Source organism: Hipposideros armiger, unplaced genomic scaffold, assembly GCF_001890085.2.
Source record: "Hipposideros armiger isolate ML-2016 unplaced genomic scaffold, ASM189008v1 scaffold_995, whole genome shotgun sequence".
NCBI lineage: Eukaryota > Metazoa > Chordata > Mammalia > Chiroptera > Hipposideridae > Hipposideros > Hipposideros armiger.
The window spans coordinates 40,033-54,963 of NW_017732345.1; the positions used below are offsets into that span (position 1 = coordinate 40,033).

Consider the following 14,931-nt stretch of genomic DNA (forward strand, 5'->3'; position numbering starts at 1 on the left):
TTAGATTATTTTTAATAATAATTCTTATTCTGAGACAAGCACACCAATGAGGAAGTCCTAGGAATACCACCAAATGTAAAATGATTTCATATACTGGTTATTCCATTTAAATTATTTTATTTTCAAGTTCAACAAAAAGAAAATTCTAAACAAAAAGATACAGGTTGGATTGTATATGTGGCATACATGCACATATAACTAGGAATAAAATTACTTAATGGAAAATTTCAAATTCAACCACCTCTAAACATGTAAGATAATCTGAATGAGAAGGAAGAACCTTGACTTTTATTTTTTAGTGGTGGTATTTTCTCAGAATCCCATACCTTTTTTTTGTCCTGCTATTCTTCAAGATTTCCTAATGAGGATTAAGGAACAGGCATATTTAACAATTTGTATTTGCAGGTTGGAAACAAGAAAATGAAGACAGATATTCTCTCCTGATAATTTGATTCTTGAAGCTCCTTTCTCCCAGCTTAGGCAGAGGCCTTAGTTGCTTTTTCAGCAGACGGGGCCATGGAAAAGACAAGCCTCTGTGATGGCCGGCTTCCCCAAATGGGCCAGTTTTTTAACTGCCTTACAGGCCTCCACTAGAGGCTTCTGGAAGAATAAGAAACAAGAAGCAATCATGAGCAGAATGAGAAAAAAAAATGCAACTCCCTTTATTCTAGAAAAATGAGACCCAGTGGCTGGTTAACAATGCTACTGTAAACATTGTTACACATTTCCTGTGCCCATGTGGAGAGTTTTAAGGTACATACTTGGAAGTGGAAATCATGATTTGATTTCCACAGAGGTGGTGAGATAAGTGGGCTCCTGGAAATAGGGCTGTGCTGTGTTGACAGAAAGACGTGGGGTTCAATCCTTAACTGCCAGTGTGTGCCTGCATTTTAAACTGAAATAGGACCCCAAAAGAACTTCTGGTGTAATTCCAGGTCCTGTGGCTAGCTAGTAACACAAATAGTTATTTGTAACTATACAGGAATTTATTTCCAGTACCCCTCATATCACTGACATCCCATAAACTCAGCCTTGCAAGGAGCTAGACTATTCTGAGGATACACAATAGATAACTTTAAATGAGAGGTTTTCCTTATCTCACACAGAAACATGAAAGTTGGTTGGAATTGACTCGGACTTCTGTCCAGGGAAGTGCCTCTGTTTTCAGAAAGCGTGTACCTCTTTTGTAACTCCAGGGCGTCCTTGGAAATTGCTGTGCAAAGGCCAAACTGCCAAGTCTAGTCCTTCTCCTCTGAGCAAAACCTTTTTAGTTATATGTCAGTAGTTGGTCTTTGTTCTCTTCAGTGCTCGTTGCAAAATACAACAATTCTATTTCCAAATTCCAATAATATTGGAAAGACAAGTTGAGGTAAAATAATGCCTGAAATTGAATCAGTATTCTGTCCCTAATAAAAAGCTAGTTAGTCACAGCTTTGTTCAAATCTCTCTCCCACAGAAATCTCTCCTGAAAAGAGAGATTTTAGGGCAAACAAACTTTTCTCAATTGCTAGGGGTGGAATAATGAAAGGGTTGAAAATAGCATTTTAAGCACTATCATGCTATTTCTTTCAATTCCCTGAAGTTGAACGGATTTTTAACTTCAGTTTTTTAACTGTCCTGAAAATAATTTGTCTCTAGATTAGCTATTATTTCAATGCAATATTTTATCTTCTTAATCTGATAGAGTCACAAATTTAAGTCATCATCCAGATCAGAAAGAAATAAGAAAGATTTTAAGTCATTTAAATGGCATATCTTCTCACTCAAAAAAAAAGTGAAAATAAAAAATCTCAAACCCAGGAATGAATCATCCTTGAAATTCTCCCAACTTTCAGTCTAGTTTTATGGGTGAAAACTTTGGGAGACAAGTTTGGGAAGCAACATGCACATAATCTTATTTATTTCTCAAAATAATACTTACAGATAACTCTGATTATTACCATTGTATTGTATTACTGTTTTATAAATGTAGACACAAAGGCTCAGAGAAAATAATAAACATCTATTAATCGGACATGTACTGGGTCAGGCACTGGGTCAGGCACTTCATCTGCATTTCCTTACTTAATGCACCAAAAGAACAACAAACCCTTGCAGGCTAGGTCCCCTCATTGGCTTCACTTTTTCACAGACTGGGTCCAAGGGCCCGCATAGCTAACCCGTGCCAGGACCGGGACTGGGATCTGGGACGGACTCCAGCGCCCTGGTTGTGATCATTTCTCTCCCAGATGGAATCCATCAAATTCTCCAGAGCCTGACATCTTCCTGTTGGTGTTTTTAAGTGCTACACTATCAGTATTTTTTTAAAAAAACATATATGCATATGTATATAAGTGAATACTGTTAATATTTGATTATAGTTTTATACTGATATTAGATGCAAATATAAGCGAACCTTATTTTGAATAACAGAACAATCAGATGCTCTGAAAGGTATGTTCAGGACGGGGTAAAGCAGATATTTTTCTGTCACATTTCAGTGAGAAAATTGTTAATTCATATGCTGCCACCCATACGCAGAAAAGCAACAGGAAATGAAGAAAAACCTAACTACTTTAAATAATGTGGTCTACAGTACAAATGATTGCACTGTGAATTAGTTTCCTTCTGCTGTAGAATTGATCATTCGGATTAAGTTGACAAGCGGGGTAAGACATTACTAAAATTATCTTGAATCCTAGATTCGAGATCTATATAAAACACTAGATAATTTGCCTGTGAATACATTGAAAACACTTTTTAAAAGGATTGGGATGGGTTATTTTCCCCCTCTGTTAAATATTAGCCTTTAAAATGCACCCAGCTGATCTGCTAAATAACACTTGCAAATTGTTGTGTTTTAATAAAGTGACAGACTGAGAGAGATGCCACACTAAGACCTGCTTATGTTTCTGGAGGCGTTCCAGGCCAGGAACATGATGCAATCATGCCTTTTAAAAGAGGAAAGCCTCTTAGCATTACACCTTGCCTGGCAACAAATGTAGCCACTTACTCCAAATGCAGGCATAATTAGAATCTGAAAATCTAGCATCAGAATCCCAAACCCCTGGTGCAACACTCAGTAAATTACAGCTTTTATGTCTGTCATATTTCTAACCATGACATTTAAATATGTGAATTTAGGAGTGCGTGATGTTTTAGGACCTGCTCTGTAAGGCTGTGGAAAGGTCTCATCATGACTAATTAGGTGCCCTATAAATTGCTCGCCTCGTTTTTCAGATTTCTGGAGGGCTCCGAACCTGCACTGTGGTGGCTGAGGGCCAACCTAAATGGGCTGTTCTGGGAAAATCCCAGGGCGCACATGCAACACAGTGAATGAACACTTGGGAGACCCAAGGTATAGAGGATACCACTAGCAATCATCATTTCCTTCTACTAGAGCTTTACCCAGGCAAGCCCGGCCTCATGTACTGGTTTAGACCATTGCAGCAGAGCCTTATAAAGTCAGTCTGAAAGAACATTAATTTTTTATTTAATCTTGGATGACCAATACAAAAAATCTTATTTAAAAACACTAATAAAAGTTGAAAAATTGGTGTTTGAAATGAACTAAACAGAATTAATTCAAATACTTTAACTTTTTTTGTTGTTGCAATAGGAAAATAAAGGCTTTAAAAATTAAAGTTAACACACAGAACTCTTAAAATTCATTGGGAAGGATATTTTACAGAAAATAAATTCCGTTCCTCTGATCTGTGACTGGCGGTTGACTTCTGAGCTTCAGAGTTTGAGTTGTGCTCAGCTGGCCAGTTAGCAGTAGTTAGCAGGGAGACTCGGTTCCCTTCCAAATGGAAGAGTTCCTATTAATGTTTCGCCTTCATTTCCTAAAATGTTGTGATTTTTATTCCCTAGTATCATGTCTCAGAGAGATTTGAAATCTTAAAATACAAAAATTTGTATTGAAATTGATTGCTGCAAGTCTCAGCCAGTTGGGTATGACTTTTTTAAATAGGTAATACAGACCTCTAGTGGTTGAACAGTTTGAAAGCCTCTGCAAGGAAAGGAAATTGTGAGGCGAGTGCCTGCATTTTAAGGAGAAAAAAACAGTTGTTTGTTAAAATTACTCACAATGCAAAATCTACATATTTCACACAAACAAAAACGTAAGAATGTGCTACAAGGGAAGGTGGACTACTTCCTATCCTTCTTGATGCTCCTTGATTCTCCTAAAATAAGCAAGGATCTTCCCCCCCAAAAAAAATCCCAGCAGGAAATCTGGATCTGTATTGAGTTTCCTCTGAAAGATGAAGATACAATTCATTTATTATACATGACTGGCGCTGAGAGATACTTGTGTTCTGTGCAATAGACTTTATTTTCTGGGCACACAGTGTTGCCTCACTGGAACTGTTCCTTCTCCAAACCCCAAGGGCTCTCCCTGAAAATGCAGGGGACGCTCGCACAGCCACAGCCTGTCCCTGTGTCCAGGTGTCTCCCTGGGCAGCCACACACTATGGAGTGGGCTCAGCGATTGGGGCGGCTCTCTAGGCTGCACGAGGGGCAAGCTATTGGGTCCATGCACACACTTATAGTTTTTGTGTTTACTGATTTTCCATAATTTTTTTAAGTTAATGGCATCTCTTTAATTTTTGCATTTATAAAACTTTTAAAGTTCTCTTTCACTTGACAATGCGCAAATATCACTGGGAACCTGTTGTTCAAGTTATGTGAAGTTGACCTGACCTTGTAAAAGTGGCTTCAGTGTCACTTGTTTAGCTCGGTGAGCTTGTGGTGGTTGTAAGCACCCCCTCCAAGCACCTGAAGTCACTGGGCACTTGGAACCACAATTAAATATCTGATTAGCCATGTGGGCAGAGTGGGTAGGATCTGCTTTTGTGCATGTTGAAAAACTAAGGGCCTAAGTAACTATCCACATTGGAAAATCCGGCAGAATAAAAAGCACAAGCTAAAACCGTAAGAGTCAAAAGATCAGAGAAAAGCAAGGGAAAATATATTTTTCAGTTGAAATCTATTATAATTCCATCACCTAAATAACTTCCTATCATAGCATGTTGCCAACCTTAATTTTGAAATACATAATTTTACATCTTATGTCACAAGGTAGTCTTTAAAAGCCTCTTGCAAACTTTTAACATCTAGTTTCAAATAAAAAATAATATATTAACAGGCTGTAGGATGGAGGGAGTACATAAATTATCATCATTGCCCTGCATGAACAGTAATTCACAGGTTTGGCTCAGACACAACTTAGATGAAATAATTAACTGTACAGTACTTAACAGTATAAAAGTAATTAATCTAGCTGCCTCATACTGGTTTGGCCTAAATAAACATGCAATAAAAAAGCCATACAATTTTATTATTTTCTCACTCTAGTTACTACTTTAGTAAGTTGGAATTTTTATATGTTAGAAGAAAGATAGCTCTCCTTTAGAAAGAAAATCACTGTTTTCAAATGATAATGTACTGATTATAAGCCAAATGAGGCCCACATATTTATAATGGTGGGCAGACGTTCTCAATTACAAATTCCATGCATTCTGCTTCACTGTTCAGTGAAAATGATTATTTTAAATAAAGTGTAAATAAGCACAAATGATCGATTTTTAACCACAAAATCGATTCATGGTACCACAATCGTGTGGTGGTGCAGCTTTGGCAAAATGTGTCAGGTAGCCTTGGTTTGTGCCTGTGGGTTCAGAGAAGAGACAAGTTGCCTTTTGACCTGTGGTCCCTTCTCCAGCAGGCTCACCAGGTAAAGGGCAGGGTTGTTAGTTGTGGTGAGGGCAACAAATAAGGTAAGTATCCCTGTGTGGGCAAGAGAGAAGGGCTTAAGTGACTCCTGCTTGGGAGAGAGGGTCATACCACTCAGTGATTTTTTTCTTAAGTCCCCTTTCAGTGTATGGACACTCCTTTGCCTATTCTTATACTCTGTAACATGTTCTCCTCTCTATGAGTCCATTGATTGATCACTGTATTATTATCCCCATTTCATAAGTGGGCAAAGAAGAGGATGAGGCTGAGTAATTCTTCCAAAACCAAATAGTACACAGGATGTAGGGTCAAAAATCAAACCAGAGACTTCTGCTTCCAGCCAACATAGAATAAGAGGGATTTCACGTCTCACCTAAAACAACAACTAAAAAATTGGAGACATAGGTATAGATAGACAGAGACAGATATATAGATATCTGAAACAATGGTTTTCAAGACAGTGGCCATCGGACACCAAAGGGCAGTGACCGCTGAGGGATGGGAAACAAACAGAGTGAGTCCTATGACTGCCCGCTCGCTGCCTAGAGTCTGCAGCATACGTAGCACAGGGACGGAGAGTCCGGAAGGAGCTCCTAAGTCTCCCTGAGTCGAGGAGTTGGAGCTGGGCGTCCAGGGAGGTAAGGAGCTAGACTTCACAGGGCAGAGTACCGGAGCATAGGGAACTTTACAAAGAAGGAGCCCGGAGATCTGCAAAGGGGCCCTTGGGTTTCAGTGTATGTGCGTGAGCCATCACCCAAAAAGATGAGAGGAAACAATCCCCAGGGATCATCCAAAGCCAGAAAATAGTTTCTGTTCCCGCTGGCCAGAGCGGAAAAACCTCAGAGTTCATGGGGCATCAGATAGCATACTCAGAAGGGTTTTGCCTCAGGAATGGGAAAAAAATCAGCCCTAGACTAAATACTGCTCTGGTCCCACCATACAAAGCCTAAAAGGCAGATCTGAAGGGATCAAACTTCAAATAACTTAACTGCTTCCCAGAACAAAACTGGAGAATTTTTACAGGAATACAGAAACATTCAGTACCCAACAAGGCAAGATTCACAGTGTTTAGCATCCATTCAAAAACTGCCAGGCACAACAAACCAGGGAAGTGCAATGTATAAAGGGAAGAAAAAAGTGAATCAATGGGAACAGACCAGATGATAGAATTAGTACATTAGAACATTAAATGGTAATTGTAACTGTATTCCATATGTTCAAGAAGCTAGAGGAAAGTTTGAATATGTGAAATAGAGACATGGACGATATAAAAAAGACTGAAATTAGATTTCTAGAGATGAAAACTACAGTGTCTGAGGTGAAAACCCAAATCAGGACTTCAGATACTAAGACCGTGTTCCTTCCACCGCCTCCACAATATTCTTGCCTGTATCCTGAGTTTGATCCCAGCAGCCTAACACTTAATACAGTAAAACCTTGGATTGTAACTAATGTGGTTTGCAAGTGTTCCGCAAGACAAGAAAACATTTCTAATACATTTTAACATGGTAAATGAGCGGTGTCTTGCAATACGAGTAGTTCGTTTTCTGAACGAATTATGCCCGCAAACCAAGGTATTACTGTACTTGCTTAATACCAAAAGTTCCAGGTGAATGCTCTCCTTAAGCAGGGCGTTACCAGCTGAAGACAACAGAGCTCCTCAGGCCCTCTCCATCTCCCTCTGGTCGTCCTCCCCTCTCCATCTCCCTCTGGTCGTCCTCCCCTCTCCATCTCCCTCTGGTCGTCCTCCCTGGCCTATCCCTGGCTCATGGAGCAGACTCCACCATCTTCCATGAACTGACACTCCTTCATTCTGGCATAAAGGTTCCTCAGTAAAGTAGCTGCTAGAGGTCCTCATGCCACCTTCTGAGTTACAAGAAAGTTTACATTATCAGAACACCATTTTCCATTTTTGTTTTGTCTCACCTTGAAAACGCTATACAGCAGTCCTTCCTTATCCATGGGGGATATGTTCCAAGACCCCCAGGGGATATGTGAAACCACGGATAGTACCAAACCTTATATGTACCGTGTTTTTGCTGTACATAAATACCTATGGTGAAGTTTAATTTATAAATTAGGCACAGTAAGAGAGTAACAATAACTAATAAAGTGGAACAATTACAACAGTATACTATAATAAGAGTTGTGTAAATGTGGTGTCTCTCAAAATATCCTGCCATACTCACCCTTCTTGTGATGATGTGAGATGATGAAATGCCTGCATGATGCAATGAAGGAGGTGAATGACACAGGCATTGCGACGTGGCATTAGACTACTATTGACCTTCTGATGATATGTCAGAAGGAGGATCCTCTGCTTCAGGTGATCCTGGATCATCAAGCCATGATGATGTCAATGGTTAAATGCCAGGAGCAAATGATGTTGATAATTGGGGAAATTTACTATTTGTGGACCGCAGTTGACCGCGGGTAACTGAAACAGTGGGAAGCGAAGCAGTGGATAAGGGGGGATTACTGTAGTTTGAAAACCATAAAATTTTCTCTCTTCACATAAAATTAACTTAAAATGACAGGTAGTACTTTTGTAGCTCCCCATCCTTCCCATCCAAGGTATTATGTATAAAATCATGAACTGTGTTCTGCCAGCTAACCAAGCAATTAACCAAAATGTACCTGTTCTTTTACAGAATTCAGAATATGCTCATGAGAGTTAAACTATTTTTCTAACAAAGCTGAAAAGTCAACTTATTTGTCCAAGAAGTTTTATTAGGGCTAGAGTCTTAACACATGTATATGCTAGCCAAATATTCATCAGAAACATTCCACATTCATCCAGAATTAGTTCTGTGTAACCCCCTCAGTCAGTGTATCCACCTCATCTGTAGCAGACATATTCTCTTTATGTATTTCCTTGGTGTGCTCCTAAACCTGCAGTGACTGAGTTTAGAAAACATATTAGTATTGTAAACACAAATGTAACCTTGTGACATAAACGTATAGATAACCTCATGCATACAGCCTCATAGTTCACCTTAGAAACACTTGACTTGACAACAAAGCTTTCAAAAATAAATAGTTTTTAGCATTTACTAAATATATTTTAAAACGTAACCTCATCGGCAGTTATATAGCCAGGGCTATTGGGTCAGTGTGGCTCTATGAAATAGCATCAGTCCCCTTCACTATTGAAAATCTTTTGGGCGCTAAATGATGTGTTTGGATAAATATTAAAATAATATGTAAGAATACCCAAATATCACAGATTCTGTGCTACATTCACCCACATGGGAACACCACTTTAGTGAACTAGAGAAACAGCTCTAAAAGATATCATGGCATCTTTAACAGTTCAGAAAATGAAAAGAGAAAAATGAGCTGCAACAGGAGCGATGCCACAGGGGGGTGATGTCCAGGCTGCCACTCTGAGCCATCTTCGTCCGGCCTGGCCAATCTCAGGCACACCAGGTGAGGCAGCTGGGCTATATGAGCAGGGGTGGGGAAGAACCTCATCCCAGCACACCTCTGTTCTCCCACTACCTCGAACTCTTCCATCATGGGGTGTTGTTAAAATGGAAGGAGGGGATGTCTCACCGAGTATTTAAGTATTTAGTGTAGTATGAAAACACTGCAATTCAGGTCTGCAGAATGTTGCGGGAGCTTAGAGTCTGTTTTTTCAGTTGTAAAATTGTTTGGCCTACATCCTAAGTTATAAATTGGCAGCCCTTGAATCAGATTTGATCTGTGGAAGAGTTCTGTTTAGTTCAACATAGAGTTGCTTTTTCTTTTTTTCATTTGCATTCGTTGATAACATATCAAAATAAGATATTGCATATAAAATTTGAAATTTCCTGCTTCTCTTAAAAAAATCAGTCTGTATCTCCCCCTGATCACAGTTGGTCCAATTAGCTGTAGCTAAGTGGCTCCCTGCACACCTGCCTCCTCTGAGAAAGGGGAAGGGTCCTCCATGCAGCACCATGCCCTCTGCACCAATCTCTCTCACTCCCAGCCCCATAACTAATTGACTATGTGAACCCTGGAGTACGGAATTTCTAGGCACCATTCCAGCAATAAAATGTTATGAATCTCTGTCTCAAGTTGCTTCAATAAAAGAACACAATAGAGAATAATAGTTCAATGACCTTATAGGTTAAAATAGTCTTTACTTGGATAACCTGACAACGAAAACACCATTTACAATATGGTAACTGTGTATGTTTATAGGGACAAAGAGCATACATATATATATATTTCCGTATTTTGCTGAAGTAAAGCAATAAATTTGACCCATAAATTTTCTTCTATAGCTGAAACTTCTGTGACTTCCTGATCACATTGAGATAAAACTATTCTCTAAACCTAAATTGAAAGTCCATAGTTGCAGAATGACATTTTATGTAAAGAGAACATCTTAATTTATTGGTATAACAAAGAAAACATGTAATTTATCTAGGGAATGGCTTTTAGTTGATCATTGACACATTTACCTACTAAAATAGACTGATTTCTAGACATATTTTATTTAAATTGGAACCTCTTCATATCATGATACTCAAAATTATTAGCATAGTATGTTATTCTCACAAAGTTCTAATGAACTTCACAAATCTGCCTGCTCTATTCTGAGAACAAAAATATGTAGCCTAATTTGTTTTTCCATTATTTTATATAGTAATAAAGTAATACCAAAAATGCTATTACCAGAAACAGTACAGTGTTGTATAATTATTAGAAAGTGAATCTCATGAAATCATATTAAAGAACAACAATTACCACATGTTAACTCAAATAATTCAAGGAAGAGACTTATATGAATACTAGGGGAGCTGCTGGCAAAGAAATGTTTTTCTCTGAATCCTGCATTTTGAAGGACAGCTTTGCCATTTATTTACTCGAGGTATGATTCACCAACCAAAGGTCTATAATGTAACGCAATTGCAAGTCATCTGTGCTTTAGATGTTCATACTTCCACTTAAAAATGGATCCTTTATGGATCCTTCCTATTGCTTTATGGGATTAATAACAAATTATAGCACCCTGTTGACAGGGCTCCTAACATCATCCCCACCTCCACCCCCAACCCCCTGGTAAATCCTGCCATCAATTGATTTCTACTCTTCCACTTCTTAAATTATGCTGCTTTCTTACTCATTGCTTTTGGTTTTATATATTAAAATCTGACATCAGCATTCACCATCTTTCACTCCTAATTCTGAGTGGGTTCCATCTGATAGCTTATTTTTGTACTTTATGGGCCTTTTCTTTATTTCTGTTTGACCCCAATTATCCAGGAAAGGCTGCCTGAATCTTTTGAAAGCTCTGATATCCTCAATGAAAAGGCCTTCTAAATGACCTTGTTTGTCTCCTATGGAGTTGCCTATCACAACTTGAAATGCCTCACTAAAATGTTACCCATTTGGCATCAGTATACAGAAAAGGCTGTACTCTGTGATAAGAAGTACAGTGGTGTTTAGGATCCTAAAAGAAAAGACAGCTCTTAATGGGAAGAAAAGGGAAAGTATTATTTCTTCAGATCTAGCTGGTATTTCAAACACAATGATCTTTTCTTCTAGACCTAGTTTAGAAGAAATGTGTAGGGAAAATACCATAGGAAGCAATAAACAATTCCAATTTCATTCATAGAACTCTATTAATATTGCTCTTTTTCCCAGAGATGTGCTTCTTTAGCTACAAAAACAACTATTTGATGTCTTTATAGATCATTAAAGCAGTTGGGTAGAGGATGCAAGTAACAGAGACTCAAGCTAAGTAACTGAAATTCTTTGGTGGCCAAGCTTGCAGAAATTATCATTTTGTAACTAGGTATGTTTATCCTGTCTCTTGCTCACGTTTCTCTACTTGGCTTCATTCTAATGAGAACCTTGATGACTGGCTACATTTAATGTGTTGTTCCACAGAGAATAAAAAACGCCTAGTGTGAAAAGCAAAATTGAATTTACATTCAGATATTGCACAATCAGTTCAGACCCTAACGGTGCAGACTGCGTCCCTCTGGGCCTGGTTCCTGGTAGTATCTACGGCAAGCACACCACCAGAGGGCAGGATTTGACTTCCAGACATGGTGGCTTCCTCTCTCCAGAGGTAATCTTGGGGCCACTATCATAGCCATAATACCCCTTAAAGACCTTACGATGAATCTAAGCCCAAATTCTCTCTTCCAGTGTACTTGTGCAGAACACTGGAGCTCGGGAAAATCCTTAGAGATGGTAAAATCTAGAACGATCTGACACAACAAATATTTAGTCAACTTTCAATTTTAGAACTCCTACTAAGTACTCACATGACCTTGGACATTGGAAGGTTACATGACAGGATTTTATTTTTTGAGGTATCTATAGTTTCCCTGGGAAGATATGAATATAATACATGAAACAAAAGTCACCAATAAAATACAGTATACAGTTAACTTATTCCATAAAAGATATGAATTACAGATTATCAAGAATTGAAAAAAAAAAGTAGAGACTAGAACAAGGTTTTTCAACAGCAGCACTATTAACACCTTAGGCTAGATAATTCTTGTTGTGGGGTCCTGCCCTGTGCTTTGTAAGATGATTAGCAGTATATCTAGACATTGCCAAATGCCCCTGACGAGCAAAATTACCCCTATTGAGAAGTGCTGAACTACAGTATGAAGAGATGACCTTACAAAAAAAAAAAAGAAATGAAAAAACTGGGCCTTGATGTTAGAATGTCAAAAATGTAAGGACCTGCCCTCTAAGCCTGTTTCCTCATCTAAAGAATGGAAACAATGGAGCCTTCCCTCATAGGCCTCCTATTAGTTTGCTTGGGCCGCCATAACAAAATACCACAGAGAAGGAGGCTTAAACAACAGAAATGTATTTTCTCACAGTTCTGGAGGCTGGAAGTTCAAGATCAAGCAGGGTTGTTTTCTGGTAAAACCTCTATTCTTCCCTTGCAGACGGCCACCTTATCACTGTCCTTCACATGGCTTTTCCTCTGTGCAAGCACAGTCCTGGTGTGTCTGCCTCTTATGAGGACACCAATAATATTAGATTAGGACCCCAACCTTATGACCTCATTTAATCTTAATTACCTCTTTGAGTACAGTCACATTTGAGATTAAGGCTTCGGCCTATGAATTTGGGGGGGACACAGTCAGTCCATAACAGGGTTCTTATAGATATAGAAGAAATTACCACAATACTTGGCTTGTAGTCAGCATTCAGTTAATCATAAATATTACTAATGCTAATATTAAGCCACTATAATAAGTAGTCTGTAAATCAGATATCAGCAAAAACACAGAAGAGTGTAAAACAACTGTACATTAAATAAGCTTATTTGAACACCTGTGTGTCACTTTGTGCTGAAGTTATGTAGCTGAAAAGTTTAAATTGACATTTTCCACACTGACATAGCTAATCATTTCAAGGATGTTCTGTTTCCCTTATACGAAGGTCAAAGGGCAGTAGCTTTTATATCCCCAGCATCTGATGAGTTGTTAATGATCCAGAAATGAACTTATAAGTGCTTTGGAGGATTTGTGTGTTAAAAACATCTATGCAAATATTTCTCCAAGAGGAGGCGTGACTGATATTCACTTTCACCCTCTTAATTTTATTTATAAGCTTCACCTGTCCTACAAGGAGATAAGAGCAAAAATAAATTGGCAAGAAAGAAAAATAAACAGTTTCAAACAGCCATGGTCTTCAGTTGGAACTGGAGATTGTGAAATTGCAGTGGAACATGGGCCTTCTTCAGCCAAACATATGTTTTTGTAAAATCTAAAGGATGTTAGTGATTTCTATCACACCGGCTTATCATCTGCTGGTTCACATGAAATGGTGCTGTCTTATTTCCAACTGTGGGGTTCCCTTCATACCACAGTTGCTTTAGGACTGGAAGCTTGTAGCTTTGAGGACAAGAACAGAGCAGACTTAGCTAGCTGGAGGAACAGGAGCACAGTTTTAATATCTCACGAGGAAGTGAAGCACTAACAGGTTGTCACAGGAAGTTCAACGGGAGTGGAGTCGATGTTGGCAGTTGCTAATTGAGCAGTTAGTTTTATTGTCGGTAATAAAAGCGGAAGTCCTTTCCTGAAAGTGAAGGCGTGAAAAGGAGAAATTGCTATAGCAAAATTAAAAACAAGAGGAGATGGTGGTCTTGGTGTGGCATGGAATATTCCTGAATATTCTCCTTGTCCTTAGTGAGTTGCTTCTGTATGCGTCATGTGCCACATCACTACATCGCCTTCCTGTACAAAAATGCTCCATATCCGCTTTCCAAAGCAAGGGATACATTTTATTTTACATTTAGAGGAGAAACAACAATGAAAGGCAAAAGCGCTACCTTATCTTAGGTAGCTCTCTTGGAAAGAGTCCATTTTTTCCTCTTGCTCAGACTACACACAAATACTGGGAATATATTTTAATTTCAAATCAGATGTGTGACATCTGGTAACTCATTTATCGCTAATGAAGTTTTCACAGGAAGCAGCAGTCACCGGTATCTCATCGTATTTTTCAGTTGGCAAAGTGTTGTTTACCTTTTATTGGTCCAGCATCCCTGCCTCGGCTGATTTAATTAGAAAACACAAGACACCCCACATAGAAAATGGTGTGGTAAATAATAGTTGATAGAATGGTCTAAACTTTTCCAATTACAATCGTTGGTGTGTACCATTGTAATTTAATTTTTTAAATTATATAGTTATTCGAGGGAATGATTAGAGCTGGTAAAATTGTCCTGTCCAAGTAGCTGTTCAGCAGTGTCTGTCAGCCCCTCTCTGAGCCTTTCCACTTCTTTCTGGTGCTTCAGCTTCTCCCACTTCCAGCACTGCACAGTTTCCCAGTCCCTCTTATCCAAATTTGCTTGCAGCAGGAAAATTAGTCATTTACAACGTAGTGTGAATTTAATAGCACTAACAGAACTCTCAAAGCTACAGGATCTTATAGCATCTCCACGTACGTGATCTCATTTGGTGTTCCCAACAATGCTGTGAGCCAGATTGGACAGATATTTTTTTACTTCATCATTAACATGAACTTCAGTATCATTATCATCATTTCCAGATGAAGAAAATTAGTCACAGGTTAAGTGAGAAGCTGCAGACCCCAAAGCTCCTAAGAGGTGGATCGTGTATGGGCATGCCTCGTTTTATTGCACTGTGCTTTATTGGGATTCACGGGTGTTGCATTTTTCACAAACTGAAGGCAAAACCCTCCACCAGCAGAAAGATTACAACTCGCTTTGTTGTGATACTTCCTTAA

General features: G+C 38.8%; 1 protein-coding gene across 1 annotated transcript in view; it reads left to right on the plus strand.

The window, feature by feature from the left end:
- AGTR1 (angiotensin II receptor type 1) overlaps positions 1 to 14,931 on the plus strand; it is a 44,256-nt gene that overhangs the window by 16,807 nt on the left and 12,518 nt on the right. The window lies entirely within an intron of this gene.